At 43.1% G+C, this 17,778-nt stretch overlaps 1 protein-coding gene and 1 long non-coding RNA gene across 2 annotated transcripts in view; both read right to left on the minus strand.

Moving 5' to 3' along the window:
* The window catches only part of PRKN (parkin RBR E3 ubiquitin protein ligase), a 1,219,260-nt gene that overhangs the window by 1,116,731 nt on the left and 84,751 nt on the right, over window positions 1-17,778 (minus strand). The gene's annotated exons all lie outside the window — the stretch shown is intronic.
* Window positions 1-17,778, minus strand: part of LOC146359723 (uncharacterized) — a 100,294-nt gene that overhangs the window by 23,897 nt on the left and 58,619 nt on the right. The window contains exon 2 of the long non-coding RNA XR_014786756.1: window positions 16,906-17,038. This is a non-coding gene — a long non-coding RNA (uncharacterized LOC146359723). The remainder of the gene's footprint in view (window positions 1-16,905; window positions 17,039-17,778) is intronic.

Genomic DNA, 17,778 nt, shown 5'->3' on the forward strand with positions numbered 1-17,778 from the left:
CAATTTCACACTTATGTATCGAAGAAAGGAACATATGTGATAGAATAGGTAGGTAGGTAGGTAGGTAGGTATATATTCTGTCTCACATAGAATAGTTGGGAGCCCCTAATTTAACATAGAAAGTTGGGAGTTCATGTGCATAACTAAAACACTGCAACTCTCTCCACTGACTCTTCCCAGATCCACAAAGAATAAGAGCAGATGATGGAACACATTTAGAGTGAATGTTGTTGTTGTTCAGTCGTTCAGTCGTGTCCGACTCTTCGTGACCCCATGGACCATAGCACGCCAGGCCTTCCTGTCCTGCGCTCTCTCCCGGAGCGTGCTCAAGTTCATATTCATTGCATCGGTGATGCTATCTAGCCATCTCATCCTCTGCCGTCCCCTTCTCCTTTTACCTTCAGTCTTTCCCAGCATCAGGGTCTTTTCCAGAGAGTTTTCTCTTCGCATTAGGTGGCCAAAATATTGGAGCTTCAGTTTCAGTATCTGTCCTTCCAGTGAGCACTCAGGGTTGATTTCCTTTAGGATGGACTGATTTGACCTCCTTGCAGTCCAGGGGACTCGTAAGAGTCTTCTCCAGCACCACAGTTCGAAAGCATCAATTCTTCGGCGCTCAGCCTTCCTTAGAGTCCAGCTCTCACAGCCATACGTTACTACTGGGAAAACCATAGCTTTGATTAGACGGACCTTTGTCGGCAAGGTGATGTCTCTGCTTCTTACAATGCTGTCTAGGTTGGCCATAGCTTTCCTCCCAAGGAGCAAGCGTCTTTTAATTTCATGGCTACAGTCACCGTCTGCGGTGATCTTGGAGCCCAAGAAAATAAAATCTGTCACTGCTTCCATTTCTTCCCCTTCTATATGCCAGGAAGTGATGGGGCCAGATGCCATGATCTTCGTTTTTTTCATGTTGAGTTTCAAACCAGCTTTTGCACTCTCCTCTTTCACCCTCAACAAGAGGCTCTTTAGATCCTCTTTGCTTTCTGCCATTAGGGTGGTATCGTCTGCATATCGGAGGTTGTTGATAATTCTCCCAGCAATCTTAATTCTGACCTCTGATTCATCCAACCCGGCATTTCTCATGATGTACTCTGCATATAAGTTAAATAAGCAGGGCGACAATATGCAGCCTTGTCATACTCCTTTCCCAATTTTGAACCACTCGGTTGTTTCATGTCCGGTTCTTACCGTTGCTTCTTGACCCTCGTACAGGTTTCTCAGGAGACAGGTAAAGTGGTCTGGTACTCCAATCTCTTTCAGAATTTGCCACAGTTTGTTGTGATCCACACAATCAAAGGCTTTAGCGTAGTCAAGGAAGCAGAAATGGACGTTTTTCTGGAATTCTCTTGCTTTCTCCATGATCCAGCAAATGTTGGCGATTTGATCTCTTCTAAACCTCTTCTAAACCTGCCTCTTCTAAACCCAGCTTGTACTTCCGGTAGTTCTCGGTTCGCATGCTGCTGAAGCCTAGCTTGTAGGATTTTGAGCATCACCTTGCTGGCATGTGAAATGAGTGCAATTGTGCGGTAGTTTGAGCACTCTTTGGTGTTGCCCTTCTTTGGAATTGGAATGTAAACTGACCTTTTCCAGTCTTGCGGCCATTGTTGAGTGTTCCAAATTTGTTGGCATATTGAATGCAGCACTTTAACAGCATCATCTTTTAGGATTTTAAATAGCTCAGCTGGAATACTGTCATCTCCGCTAGCTTTGTTGTTACTAATGCTTCCTAAGGCCCACTTGACTTCACTCTCGAGGATGTCCGGCTCAAGTTCAGTGACCGCACTATCATGGCTATCAGGGACATTCAGATCTTTCCTGTATAGTTCTTCTGTGTATTCTTGCCACCTCTTCTTAATCTCATCTGCTTCTGTTAGGTCCCTGCCTTCTTTGTCCTTTATCATGCCCGTCTTTGCACAAAACGTTCCCTTGAGATCTCCGATTTCTTGAAGAGATCTCTAGTCTTTCCCATTCTATTCTTTTCCTCGATTGCTTTGCATTGTTCATTTAAGAAGGCCTTCTTGTCTCTCCTTGCTATTCTCTGGAACTCTGCATTCAGTTGGATATATCTTCCCCTTTCTCCCTTGCTTTTCACTTCCCTTCTTTCCTCAGCTACTTGTAAAGCCTCCTCAGACAGCCACTTGGCTTTCTTGCATTGCTTTTTCTTTGGGATGGATTTCGTTGCTGCCTCCTGAACAATGTTACGGACCTCTGTCCATAGTTCCTCAGGCACTCTGTCTATCAGGTCTAATCCCTTCAATCTATTCCTCGCCTCCACTGTATATTCATGAGGGATATGATTTAGGTCATACCTGAATGGTTTAGTGGTTTTCCCTACGTTCTTCAATTTAAGCCGAAATTTTGCAACAAGAAGCTCATGATCTGAGCCACAGTCAGCTCCAGGTCTTGTTTTGACTGACTGTATAGAGCTTCTCCATCTTTGGCTGCAAAGGACATAATCAATCTGATTTCGATACTGACCATCTGGTGATGTCCATGTGTAGAGTCGTCTCTTGTGCTGTTGGAAAAGAGTGTTTGCTATGATCAGCGTGTTCTCTTGGCAAAACTCTATTAGCTTTTGTCCTGCTTCATTTTGTACACCAAGGCCATGCTTGCCTGTTATCCCGGTGATTTCTTGACTTCCTACTTCAGCATTCCAATCCCCTATGATGAAGAGGACATCTTTTTTTGGTGTTAGTTCTAGAAGGTGTTGTAGGTCTTCATAGAACCGAACAACCTCAGCTTCTTCAGCATCAGTGGTTGGGGCATAGTCTTGAATTACTGTGATGTTGAATGGTTTGCCTTGGATTCGTACTGAGATCATTCTATCGTTTTTAAGATTGTACCCCAGTACTGCTTTTCCCACCCTTTTGTTGACTATGAGTGCTACTCCATTTCTTCTAAGGGATTCTTGCCCACAATAGTAGATATGATGGTCACCTGAATTAAATTCGCCCATGCCTGTCCATTTTAGTTCGCTGATTCCCAAGATGTCGATGTTCAATCTTGCCATCTCATGTTTGACCACCTCTAGCTTACCTTGATTCATTGACCTTACATTCCAGGTTCCTAAACAATATTGTTCTTTACAGCATCGGATTTTCTTTTCACCACCAGACACATCCACAGCTGAGTGTCCTTTCGGCTTTGGCCCAGCCGCTTCACTCTTTCTGGCGCTACTTGGAAATACCCTCTGCTCTTCCCCAGTAGTATATTGGACACCTTCCGACCTGAGGGGCTCATCTTCCGGTGTCATCTCTTTTAGCCTTGTGATACGTTCCATGGGGTTTTCTTGGCAAGAATACTGGAGTGGGTTGCCATTTCCTTCTCCAGTGGATCACATTTTGTCAGAACTCTCTGCCATGACCTGTCCGTCTTGGGTGGCCCTGCATGGCATAGCTTATGGCTTCACTGAGTTACGCAAGCCCCTTCGCCACAACAAGGCAGTGATCCATGAAGGGGTTAGAGTGAATACACGGCATCAAAAAGAGCTTTTATTTATTTTATAGGGGAAAAGAGGCAGGAAAACATTGTGCTGAGGTCACTAACTGCTGCAAACTGGCACAAACCCTTTGAAGTTCCTGAACTTAAAGTGATTTATTGCAGCTGAAGGCACTTTTCCCTTTTGTTCAGACCTTTCATCAAGAGCCTTTAAACAGTATTATCAAACCACATTCAAAGTGGACGACAAAACTTTTTGCCTGGCTTTCCTCCCTTATTTAGGGGCAGTGTTCTCTACAAAATATTGTTTTTATAGCTTAATAACTACACAGAAGTATGTTAATATTAGTAACAGAGACCAGGAGCTATATAGGCCTTACAAAATTGGCACTCTGAAACATTTCTAAGCACAAATAAGTTTTCATATTCAGAAAGAGGTGGCTTCATTTCTAGCCTGCAACAGAAATGGTGGAAGCAGACAGCCACTTAGCACAGAATCCCCACTTTAAAACCTAGTAATCTGTTGTCTCCAGCCCCACAGTGATTCAAGCATTATCACACATGCAGGGATAACCGGAAATCAGGGTAAGTAGAGTGTAGTTGTGCTTACCTCATCATGTGCTTAGAATGGGGAGAAACTAGCACTCCTTCCATGGAATTAAAAGCCATAATTGGGAGTGGGGAGGCTTACCATAAAAAATATATGGTAAGTGGTAGTACGTTGGAGAATTTATCAGAGCTGGAAAGTGACAGAAAGTGGGAGGGGGGGGGAAAGCACACCACAGACGGCCACTACATAAACGGATACCCTTTGGTGTCCTTTTGCAGAGAAAAGTTTCTTATAAGCGAGCCCCAAAAGACGGGGAGAGAAAAGCAGCAAAAGTGTCTCAGGTGAGCTCAACAGCGACTCATCAATGCTCAACTCGGACACCCCATCTGGACTGCAAAGAAAACTTAATGACAGAAATCAACATCATTTGCTGCCCAGTTTTAGGCCCCCACACCACATCCCACACTGTTCTGTAGAGTCCCCCAAACATCAGGGAATGGGATATGAAAGCACAGTCTAACTCATGAGTGCCTAGGTCTCTTGCCTTCCATTAATCTTGATTTGGCTACTACAGTCCTAGTTCAAGAATGAATGTCAAATGTACAGCTGTTCCCCTTTATTATGTCATGTTTGTGCAGGCCTGTACAATTTGTGACCCAATACAAATGCACCCCATCAGCCTTGCATTGTGACTTACCAAGTGCTTGCCAACCCACCTGTTTTTCAGTGCCAGGTAGATAACAATTCATCACGCCCCAGGTGCCTGGCAATACAGAGCTGATGTGCTGCATTTGGATTGGGGAGTTGCAAGCTGTGCAGGGCCCCAACAATATTTTCTCAAATTTGTGTAATGATCCCTATGGCACAGTGTGAGAACTCTTGATTTAGGGAGTTAAAACTAAGCCCTTAGTGGAATGGCATCATTTGTTTGAGGGAAAGGGAAAGGTGGGAACGCTATGGGTGAAAGCCAAAACATTGGAGGAAGAGGCTCGGTTAAGTTCAGGCCTCCCTGCCCTTTGTTATTCTTTCTATATGCCCCTATTGTCTTTGACTTATACAGTATAAGTTGTCAGGATCAGACAGCATGTCATTCAGTATTAGCCAACGCAGATACCTGCCCTGAGGTCTTGGAGTAGGGCAGGTTATAAATTAACTAAATCAATATATAAAGATATTTTAATACAAACTATAGAATCTTGAAGAGACAACTGTACTAAAATCTGAGGTTCAACAAGATCACCCCAGACACTGCCTCCAGTTTGGTTCAAGACATAAATACAAACACGGGAGACAAATAGAAACAAGGGTCAGTGTTGCTGCAGCTTTTCAATAATGTCGGAATTACTAGATCTACAAAACAGAGTTAATAATAGCGACTTACCGTACACTACTGTTGTAAGACCTATTAAGATCAGGGCCAACTCCAGGTTTTTGTAGGCCCTGAGAAAGACACCTGCAGTGTCCCTTCAGTGGGCCTCTCCTGCAGGCTCCTCTTTGAGCCGACAGGTACCGCCTGACCTCCAGCTGGAGAAGAGAGGAAGGAGGCATTGGGGCCTAGTATAGCAGTAGCCAGATGAACCTGGACAGGTCTTGACACCCAGCCTGGACATGGCTGGGTGCCACAACCACACCAAGAATGGCCATCCACTGGCCAAGCTATTGTGGGAAGCTAAGCAGAAATTTGGAACTGCGCTGATATAGCTGCTGCTGGCCTGGCTTTGGCTCTCCTCCTCCACTGAAAGCAGTACAGCAGCACAGGAGGCATCACCACCACTACCAATGATGCGCCTAACCATCTGTCTGAGAGCAGCTAGCATGTGGGGCTTCTAAGAGGGATGAGCAACTGCCTTCTTCCAGATGTGATGGCTCCTGCTCTCTTGCCATGTCCCCACGGTTCTCTACTGGCTGCCCCACTTGCTACTGTATCAATGGAACCATAACAAACCCAATGCTCTGTGAACTCTCCCCAAGCCTTGTGTGCGTGTTTCTGAGTGTTTCTAGTCAACAGGGTGGGCCCCTGCTAATTGGTGGGCCCCAGCAACTCCCTGACAATGCCAACTAATGAGGCCAGCTCTGACTGAGATAACGTACAGCGAACAAACTCCCACTAGATATTATCAGTGATAGTCATTTGAAACCTATAGAAATCGGGGCTTTTATGAGCAGCTTTACTATAAAATATACTGAAAATTACATATAAAGAGGGGGGCAGTTTCTATCACTGCTGCAAATACAAAGTGATACTGTGGTTAACTGAGCACAAAGAAGTTGGAAGCTGCATCTTCAAATAGTTCTTTGCAAGAAAGGACTAGGGAAGCACTCTGTGCTTGAGTCCTTAAAATGAGAAACCAATTCCTATCTACAAAACAGAGGGTTGGCTCTCTACTCAAGAAACGTCTGAAAATTGTTATCAGAGTAAGATTCTGGATGTGGGAAAATCAAGCAATCGCAACAAAGTCTCTGAAGCAGAGTCTAATGCTAGCTATCTTCAATTTAGAGAAAAATCACTCTCTGAATGACAACATTAAAAAGTAAAGCAAGAATACACTTTGATGACAGCACTTCTTGTGCTTTTTAGCATTCTTTTATGTCAGGCAAGCTTTCAAGCTGTGAGCTATGTTTCAATGTTGATTACATCTGCCTCATATTAAGTTTTCCAAAAATATATGGCAGGAAGAGCAAATGTCTTTTCAGAAGATTTTAACTGTATCAATTAAACTGGCCCAAACAAAAGAAGATTATGCATTTTAATCTTAAAAACGAATATTTGGGAATTGGCATGTTTTGCTAAAAACATTTCAGGAAAAGCATTATGTTTGTTAGAATAGCAGAAGATGGTGAAACAGGGCAGCTTGGTAAGCACAGCCACCTGTTCCATTTCTGAGTCAAAAGAGCAACCAGGAAACAGGATGTGGAGCTCTGCCAGAGGTAAATCAGAGCTCCAAAAGATCTTAAGGAACAGGCAGCAACAGAGAGTTTATTTACATCCATGAGATTTGCCATTTTTAACATCTCCTTGTTGTCCAACATTAAAAAAAAAAAAGACATGTCTATGTTACGTGCTGTACACAGTTCGTAATACAGTCAGGGCCAGAAATATTGGAACAAGGATAACTGTTTTGGCAGTTGGCCTCTGTACACCACCACATGGAAGTTGAAAGGAAACACGCCCAGATGGGAGCGAAGTCAGGACTTTCAGCTGTAATGCAAGGGGATTGACAAAAGTGGGGCACTAACCATTCAGGAAGGACAGCCAGTGGCACACACACACCCCATCGTTGGTGGCTCATAAGTAATGGAACGAATGGCTGACAACAAGCAGCTGCATGGCCAGGTGTGGCCTGTTTCCTGGGTACCCCATAACCAATCAAGCAGATAAAAGGCCTGGAGGTGGTTCTGAGTGTTACATTTGCATTTGGTAGCTGTTCACTGGAACTCCAAAGAGGTGTCCATGCGAGTGAAGGAGGCCATCATTAGGCTGAGGAAACAAAATAGACCCATCAGAGAGAGAGCAAAAAAAGTGGGAGTGGCCAGTACAACAGTTTGGAACATCCTGAAGAAGAAGGAATTAATTGGCAAGCTCAGCAACAGCAAAAGGCTTGGAAGACCATGGAAGACAACTAAAGGGGATGACAGCAGAATTCTGTTCATGGTGAAGAGAAACCTTTCACAACATCTAGCCAGGTCAAGAACGCTCTTGAGGAGGTAGGCATGTCATTGTCAACATCTACAGTCAAGAGACGGCTTTATGAATGTAAATACAGAGGCTTCACAACAAGGTGCAAACCACTGGTAACGCTCAAGAACAGAAAGGCCAGATTAGCCTTTGCCAGCAAACACCTCAAAAAGCCTGCCCAGTTCTGGAATACGATTCTTTGGACTCATGAAACCAAGATTAACTTGTACCAGAATGATGGGAAAAGTATTGGGAAGGAAAGGAACAACTCATGATCCAAAGCATACCACATCATCTGTCAAACATGGTGGAGGCAGTGTTACGGCATGGGCATGTCAATGGAACCGGGTCACTGGTGTTTATTGATGACCTGACTGCTGATGAAAGCAGCAGGATGAATTCTGAAGCGTATAGGGCTGAATCTGCTCAGATTCAGTCGAATGCTGCCAAACTGATAGGACGCCGCTTCATATTGCAGATGGATAATGGCCCAAAACATACAGCAAAAGCTACCCAAGAGTTTCTCAAGGCAAAGAAGTGGGATGTTCTTCAATGGCCAAGTCTGTCACCTGACCTCAACCCAACAGAGCATGCTTTTCACTTACTGAAGACAAGACTGAAGGCAGAAAGACCCACAAACAAGCAGCAGCTGAAGGCAGCTGCAGTAAAGGCCTGGCAAAGCATCTTGAGGGAGGACACTGAGCATTTGGTCATGTCCATGGGTGCCAGACTTCAGGCAGTCATTGACTGCAAAGGATTTTCATTCAGGTATTAAAGGTGATGCTTAAGTTTGAAATGATGTTGGTTTGTTCCATTACTTATGAGCCACCAATGATGGGTGTGTGTGTATGCCACTGGCTGTCCTTCCTGAATGGTTAGTGCCCCACTTTTGTCAAACCCCTTGAATTACAGCTGAAAGTCCCGACTTCGCTTCCATCTGGGTGTGTTTCCTTTCAACTTCCATGTGGTAGTATACAGAGGCCAACTGCCAAAACAGTTATCCTTGTTCCAATATTTCTGGCCCTGACAATATCTGTATTTGAATATATTCCCTCTTGAAGAGTTTTGACAATACGGCAGTTTCTGTTTCGATGACTTTGGGCATTCAGTACATTTACTCCAGCCTTTCCATAGTACCAGCTGTATACACTAGGTCTCTTAGGCACGTATCCAAGGGTATCTAAAGATACGTGTTCACTGTCCACACTTTGCTGCAGAACACACAGGAAAGTACAGTGATATACTCACTGCAAGTAAAGAGCCAAGGCAGACTAAGTGCATGTCTATCATTAACTAGCTTGTTTTTTCACTATGCAAATGGTATCCATGGGGAAATTTCAGCAACCTCAAGACCACAGGGTAGGGTGGAGTAGGGTAGGGTGGGGTGGGAGAAGGGAAGTTTAACTCCCTCTGTCCCTCACTCTATTCCTGCCATTGTCCCAACAAAAATGGATGCTACTGGAATTTCAAGGGAAGTTCCCAATGGTACCAATGGAGGCTTCCCTTAAAATTCAAATACTAGCTTTAGAGGCTATCATTTAATGTGTGGAACCCCTCTGAAAGACAGCTGAGAGTTGAGATTCTAGGTAGCAAGCATGGCCATTTCTGACAGGAGGACAGGAAGATCTGTAGACATATCTTAGTGATGGCTAGGAACAGATGCACTGCCCCTTTCTATTGCTGATTGCAAAGCACATATCAGACAGTGGCTCAACAGTTCCACCTCCCTCTAACCAACCTTGCCAGAGAAAAGCTTGCCGAGATGCTACAGATGCAGTGGTGGCAAGAAAAGAGAGGCAAGATAGTTGAGTGCAACATGGAGAAGACAGGGTGAGAGGAAGGAGAGTGATCAGGGGAACAGAAGGACATTTACACCTTTTCTGTGGCCAAACAGGCCATCGGGATTTAGTTTCAAATAAACAACCTAATGCTGAGCTGAAACAAAGGGCTTCTTCACATGGAGCTTTGATCCTGCTATTGAGACTGCTCAGTCAAAGAAGTTTGTGGGCCCTTTAGATGACATCATGAACCTCCAGGGCATCTCTGGAATTAAATTGACCTTTAGTCCATTTTTAAATGGATCAGAGATAATGAGCTATCAAACTACCCTGCTTGTGTTCCGCTTGCGTTCTCTCCGTGAAAAAGGAAAAGCTGCAAGAAGAGCAGTGAGATTAATTAAAGATATGGAAGACTCAGATATGGGGAGAAGGAGGGGCAAAGGGTATGGGGGGAAGGAAGCACATGTAAAGGGAGTCCATTGTGATCCTACATTTAAAACGGAAGCAGAAAGCCCCATTTTAAATGCAGGATTTTAGGCTGGTATTGAGATGCTCAAAGGAGTGCATTTCATAAACATTCCCAAATGATTGGTGGGGAGGGAGAGCAAGCGTTTCCAAAAGGGACAGGATTTTGTGCCCATTTTTGCAAAAGAGTTCAAACCTGTTTGCAAAGTGAGATATATCAGGGGAGAAGATGGAATACATTAATGTTTTTGAGGTAACCCGGAAAATGCTCCCTCCCCCAATCCAGTCCTCAATCCATAGTTGACAAGTAGGGGCAGAATGTAGATGGGAATGAGCATCCAAATGTCTATCTGAAAGCTCACATCCCATTCAAAATAATATGTAGAGGACATCTATTGTTTTAGACATGACTTTATTTTTATTATTGTGAGCTACCCTGAGGGTCTATTTGGTCATAGGATGAGCTATTTGGTCATAGGATGTAGCAAGTTAATTAAACAAAAGAAAGATTAGAGGAGGAAATGAATTGCTGGCAGGTTCTGCCAAGGACGTGAGGGAGAACTTTTCTGCAGACTTGGCCTGTCAAAAGCCTCTTCAACAAGGCCTGCAAGCAGATCTAGTTCCTGATCACTTCATACAGGAACAACTCTAACTGTACCTTCTCTTACCTCCTTATGCTAGGGAGTGATACACAGATTTAAATGTTGGACTTACATAGATTAATTTGTGTCAGGGAATTCAGGGCTTGAACCAGGAGCCTTCATGTCTGAGACTGGGGCCTAGCTCAATGAGCTACCCTGAACTGTGTGCCGTTACGCTTCAGAACCTCTTCAGTCACAGAAGGAAATGGGCGTGCAACATCAGTACGTGCAATTGGCTGGCAGTAAAAGAAATGTCTCAGTTAGCCAGACCTAAAATAAATGCCACGAGTCTGGCCTTCTGCCTTTGCCTGGTCAACAGAGCAGTACATTTTGCTCATTGAATTTCAGGCCCCACTACCTCCAGCTTCCAACTCAAATTGCTTCACATAAGGTGGAGAAATGAAGCTGTCCGTGGCCTGGCCTGGTCAATTTTAGCAAAATCTGTGATGCCTGAAGACTAATTGTTCCAACATTTATTTCATTTTATTTTTTACATATATTGATGGAACTCCTATGATGATCTGTTAGTATTTACTGAGGTAAAGCTGTTGAATGCTTCCCACTTTCTTTCTCACATTTCTAGAGGATTTGACAATCATGGTTTGTATCTCCACATGAAGCAAATAACTGTTGTTTCACTGTTTGTTAGTAGTTAGATGCTAGAGCATGGCTCTCTTCAAATGGTACTTTATGTGCACCTGCCATTAAATTCATATTAGACTGCAGACTCTACAACATTTCACAGATGAAACAGGAACAATCTTGTATAGATGAGGATGGGGTCTGCCAGACAATGGTGAGTCAGGGGGTGAGGCCAACAAAATCCAGACTACAAAATCAAATGCATGGCAGCTGCACAACACTAGATGACAACAACAGACAAGCTAACCCTCTAGAAGATTTGACCGTTTTTCAGATATCCGATACTTTTTTATGAGAAAGAAATAAGATAGCCCACTACTATCTTCTATGTATGAAACAAGTAGTACAAAGCAAATCAAACACATAATATACACATATAAGCTATGTCATTAAGAAATTATATTGCATTCCAAAGTCACAGATCCATTGGCTGGAGGATGTTTGAATGGGGCAGATGTGCTGATTCCTGTGGCAAAAGTGACATTTAGACAGGGTCACCATTAGGAAATGTAAAATGTGGGACATAAAACAGTTAGCATATTCATTATCTTAAAATCAAATATTCTAGACTTCTTAATTTTAAATGAACAACTACATTGAGGTGAAAAATTTGCAACCCTCATTAGGTTTATACAAGATATAATTAGAGCTTTCTGAAGAGAGAAATTTATTCCCTTATTGTGAGTGGCACCTCAATCCTAAACATATTTACATCACAAAATAACACATACAAAATGTACCAGAACTTTCACAGCATATTAAGGTTTCTGGCCCTCAACTGCTACCTAAATAGCAAGAAAAAGGCCTAGTTCCTAAAGGACAGAAAACAAGAATAAAATGTATGCACTGTTTTCTTACACCTCATCCTCTAAAGGTTGCCACTCACATTATGAAATTCCTTCATGGAAAGCATTCCGGTGTAGACATTAACACACTGCGTGTATGTAAACTATCATTTGTAAATTACATATTTGCAGCCACAACAAAACTGCACTAATTTAGGATTGAACACATTTCAGTCTACATGTGTGCAATACATGAATTTATGCAAATCAAGTTCCTTCCTGTAGGAATTTCTTATGACATTAAGTTGTCCCAAGTAATTTCAGAATGGCATTCACAGCATCTTCACCAATGTTGATGGACTTTTTAGAAAGCCTTGAAGGAGACTCAGCTCCCTTGAGTAATTAAGGCCAGTTCTCATTACACATTCAGGGCCATTTTCCCATCTAGAGAAATAGTCAAAAACGATATTGATAGTAATCCAGCAGATCAGAAATATGCATATTTCTGGAAGCCCCTGTCTAAGGAAGGGGACTGTGTCTTTCTGTCTTCCTTGGATTCATGAAAGTGCTCATGCAAGCACCACAGAACTCCTAACTCCTTCCCCTGCTTCTTTCTCAAAGTTCCTTGCACTGCATAAGAGTCTGCCAAGAAAACCTTCCCAAAGCTTCTGAGTTATGAAACAGTATATGAGAAGAACCACGTCATAACATGCTGTTGCCCATTGTTCTCATCCTGAAATAAGGATGGTTAGAAGGGACAGAGGGAATGAATCCTTAGCAGTTCTCTGCTGGATGAAATTAATCAATATGAACACTTCTTCATCTTAGGTTCTGTCAGTTGTGCCCAGAAGAATATTTTCAGTTCATTGTTTCGACATGAGATCCAGGGGGGGTGAAACCTCCCCAATGCCCTCTTCCAGAGTATAAATGTGTGTGCAGCCTGATTCAGTGGCCAGATGCTGATTTAGTCAGCAACAGTTTATTTCAAATAATAATATTTATAGCCTAAGGCGAAAATGTGTTAATGTAAATTTAAAAAGCAAGTAATGGGGCAGGACTCCTACATATGTGTTTGAGCTATGGAACTCAAAATCTCCATTGCCACTTTACTCTTGATCTCCCAAGCAGAGTTTAGAAGCCAGTGTTTGGGCAAATGGAAAAAGTGAAGATGAGCTCAGTGAAGCCCCTCATATACTAAGAATACAGTATTTTACCTGCACATCCACAGATTTTCAACAGACAATACCTGTGTGTTATAAGAGTAGGCAAATGCATTTAGACTATATTGCTCAGCCATTTTAACAACTGCCTATCATGCATAAAGAAAGATTTCATTGCCAACTTCATAGATGGTTTAAATGACCAGGTTATTTTAGGGAACAATCCTATGGCCGCTAGACAGCGGCTAGACGGCCATAGGATATGCTGTTTTCCGGGAACCAACCTTCCCCCACTTCCGTGCTGCCTCAAAGGCAGTGCAGAGAAGCCCCATCTTCAGCGCTCGGAAGAGGAGCGTGGCTGGGGGCATTTCAGGGCAGGGAGAGTGTAGCTGCCTGTACGACACATCCTATGTGTCGTACAGCAGCCTCCCTCCCCGCTCCATACTCCCGTGGCTAGACAGCCTCAATCGGCTGTCTAGCAGAAAAAGCAGGGCAAAAGAGGTACGGAGGGAATGATCCCCCTGTGCTTCTCCTGACTTGCTTTGGATAGGCGGTCACCTCCGAGTTCAGAGGCCGCTGCCTATCTAGATAGGATTGCGCCCTTAATATATGTTGCAATACACACTGAGCTACTGGAGAGGCAAGATAGAACTTTTTAAAAGATAAATAATTAAAAATTATCATTAAAAAGAGCACTTGTGGCCTATGGTTTGGGCAAATGTGCCATAAATCACATCCAGTGTACAAACAGAACATAGGAAACTGCCTTATACCAAGTCATACTGTTGTCCATCTAGTTCATTACTAACCTGGTTCTCATGACACAACAGTCTGCCATGGCTTAATTTACCCGCAGTGGATGTCTCATTGGGCCGGGTGTCAAACCGGTGCCATTTTTGCATAGCACCCATGGGCGCTCAGCTTGCCATGTCATGTGAACCGAGGCAGCAGGGGTTGTTTGAGGGTTGCCTAAACTTCAAACAACCCCTGCCGCCTTGGTTTGCATGACACGACAAGCCAGGCCAAGCTGGGCGCCCATGGGCACCTGGAACAATGCAACAGCTGCTGCATTGAAGCCACAGGGGGCTGTCATGACATACAAACATGCCCACTGCGTGTTTCCAATTAGCATCAGCTCTCCAAAGTTTCAGGCAGGGGGCTTTTCCAGTCCTACCTGGAGATGCCGGGGATTGAACCTGGGACCTTCTGCATGCAAAGCAGGTGCTCTGCCACTGAGCAACAACCTTTTCCTCAAGGGTGAGTGGGGCCATTTTCCCCATCCCCCTGGCAGGGATTGAACTCCCGATCCCTATTTTCCAACACTGTGCCCTACGTAGTCAGCCAGTGGAGGATGCTGTACAAAACAGTGTATCTCTAATGCGCACTAGAGTACAAATGCAGCTTTGGAGTGGTTTTGCCTGAAATAGAACTTCTGATCTGAGAGTAAAAAACTAAGACTTCTTCCCACATAAAAAGGCAACCCAAAAATAAATTTAAATTGTGTATATATTCATCATTCTTTTCTAAGTCAGGTAGTCAAGCAGTCTATTTCAGTTTGATGAAAACTCTATTTTATCCTTTCATGTAAGGCTAAAAAGAGAGGGGTGGGAAGAGGAAGAGAGAATAAGAGAGTACATATTCGAAGCATGCTATCCCTCTAAGAATACCATCCTTTAAAAAAATTCTGTACATAATTCTGTACATACATGTACATGTGTATGATTTTTTTTTAAAAAAAATACAAGTTATGCTGGTCATAGAATCTAATTTTGTCAAAGCACCTCAAAGCTTGCAATGTGAATGTTAATTCCTGAAACCATTATTTCAGTTTACCAATTTAGGTCACTGATAAATGAGTAAAATGCCAGAAACATACTCAAAATGACACATAAGCAGGTCTTCTGCCACCTACAATTAGATTAAAGAACAGTCTCCCACTAGCTTTTCCATCTGGAAATGAAAACACTGCCTAAAATAGCCCAACAGTGTTGATATATTTACATTAATTTACAAATCACATTTTAGTTTAGTATGAAACACACTGCATAAATCAAAGGATAACACAAGTTAATTAGGGGGAAAAGCCTATTCTGTAACAAAATTTTTTGCATGAGAAAAGTAACGCATAATGCTTGGCCATATGGTCTTATCGTCCTCTTAGCTAATTACCTACAAATCTTTGTACCAATTTTTCAGCTACTGTTTATTATTAACTGGAGTAAGTTTTCTCCAGAGAACTCTTCTTTCCTTTCACAGCTTTTCAGCCGCAGTAGTGAGACTAATGATATATACCCATAGTATTAAATTATTTGTTTTGCCGGAGATCCCATACTATCTGAAGAAAGATTTTCTATTTTCACAAAAATGTTGTACGTTTATATACATCTAGGCTTCAAAGCTCAGTTTCATTCTGGACACCTTTCTCTCTGGAGCAGAGATTCTGAAATTTTTTCACTGTGAGCTTCTCGAAGCCCAAAAGCTAAATTTTTCAAGCATCCCTACTGGACAATGTCCTAGGACACAGAAAACTCCTACAGCCAATCAAGGGCCAAGGCAGGCAGAAGAGAAAGAGTATTATGGTTCTTTTACACTCATTTGGAAAAACCCTGAAGCTTTGAAGGAAGCAGTGGTGAGGCCCTTGTTGAATAAATCCAATTTAGATCCTATGGTTTTGAATAACTACTGGCCATTGTCAAATTTTCCATTCTTGGTCAAGGTACTGGACCGTGTGGTAGCCTTGCAGACTCCAAGCAGCGCTGAAAGATACTGATTATTTAGATCCAAGCCAATCAGGTTTCACACCAGATCATGGGATGGAAACAGCCTTGGTCACCCTGGTTGATGACTTATGCCAGGGAATAAATGGGGGGGGGGTGTAATCTTGTTGGTTCTTCTGGACCTCTCAATGGCTTTCAATTTTTCATGCAGTAGTCACTTTGGCTCTAGGCACCACAGCCAAAGCTGCTTAGGGACCTTTGTTCTCCATGCCCCTGATGCATACAACCAGGCTAGAGGCCTTTTCAGGCCTCTCCTCACTCCCCCTCCCCACCATCCAAGCAAGGTGTCATCATCAGTCAGTCACCAGAGTTGGCAATTCCAACAGATTCACTTAGTCCTTGAATGGGGATGAATCTCTTTCTCATCACTGAGAGAGTGCTCTGCTCAGTGCTGCAAAATCTCCCTGCGTTGCTTATGCGCGCACACATTCAATTTCCCCTCCAACTCCAGCACCTGTACATGAACAGCTGAAGCTAGCCAATCACGTTGCTGTTTGCCTCTTGGGCTCCCCCCCCCCCGCTAATTGGCTGATTTTCTCCTTCTCTTCTTCCTCCCACAGCTGCCTTACAGCTGATGAGGAGCAGGCCTCCTGACTCCCCATCCCCTAAGGTATGTCCAGTAGCCCAGATCATAGCAGTCAGCCCACAGCTGAACAACAAGGCAAAGCTAGAGAGCTCCTGTGGAGAGTGAGCAGGTACTGCAAAAGAGAAGGGGGGGGGGGAGAGAGAGAGAGAGAGGTGGAGAACTGCACTTGAGCTGACTGGGAGCTGCCAGTGGCCTTTGGGCCTTGCAATGAAAACACTGAGTCTTCTGGGAGGAGAAAGCATCACAGCTTTTACAGGCATGACTCATTTACTCTACCAAGGTTCTATTCTGATCTGGCTTTACACAAACCCTTAGGAAGGAAGTGAGACTGTCTATTCTTTCAAAGGAAACAGTCACTACAGACCAAATGGCCTGGCTTGGCCTTGACAATTTTAATAAAATCCCCTTACCACAGGTTTTGCTGGCAGAAGTATATACCACTACTAAATGGAACCACCTTTCAGAACACTAACAGCTGCACCAATATATTGTTCCCAATGTATTTCGAGATGTGTCTCTTTAATCAAGGGAAACTAGAAAATACTATAAAACAAAAACATCTATTAAAAATCTCTAAAAACACAGGCTTACATATTCTAAAAAGAACACCACCACAACTATATAGCAACAATTTCTAAACACCATAATAAAATATAACAACCTATTTCTGTATATGTTAATTCTTAAATGTACTCCTTAACAGAGCAACTAAAATATAATACTCTACACACTAATATATAATTTGTAAATCCTAAGTCTTCAATATTATCAATCAAAAAACTCAAAAGTTACTTCTTTGCTCGATTCTAAAACTTCCTAAAAAAAACTATTCAGGGGCCTATCTCACTTCTGGCACACTCATGGAAGACTGAAATGTAACCATCCCCTTAAAGTACATATAAAGTTTTCCTTTAATTGTTTGAGTTTCAGCTATTCTTCTCATTTGGCTTTTGGCTTTAACAGCTTTCTAAAAAATCTTCCTTGTTGCTTGTGGAACTACCTTTCCCATGACCCTATGTGATCCTGCTCTCCTTCATCCCCAGCCTGGCAGTATCAAGGGCTCTTGCCGCTGGGCATATTGCTGGATTCCAGTGCTGGAAGTACTAGAACAACAACAGGACTCTGGTGCTTGGTGTGACAGTCTACCACGGTGCCTCAGACCATAGGGTCAGGCTCATCTAGCTTACACTGGCATAGGAGCAATTCACCAAATAGGTGCTGCTCTGCAACTCGTAGTCACTTTAAGTGAGGCTAGCAGGAAAGGAATAACATGGAAGACTCAC

Source organism: Heloderma suspectum, chromosome 1 (genome assembly GCF_057233095.1).
Source record: "Heloderma suspectum isolate Gila_16-S chromosome 1, 16-S_ref, whole genome shotgun sequence".
NCBI classification, from domain to species: domain Eukaryota; kingdom Metazoa; phylum Chordata; class Lepidosauria; order Squamata; family Helodermatidae; genus Heloderma; species Heloderma suspectum.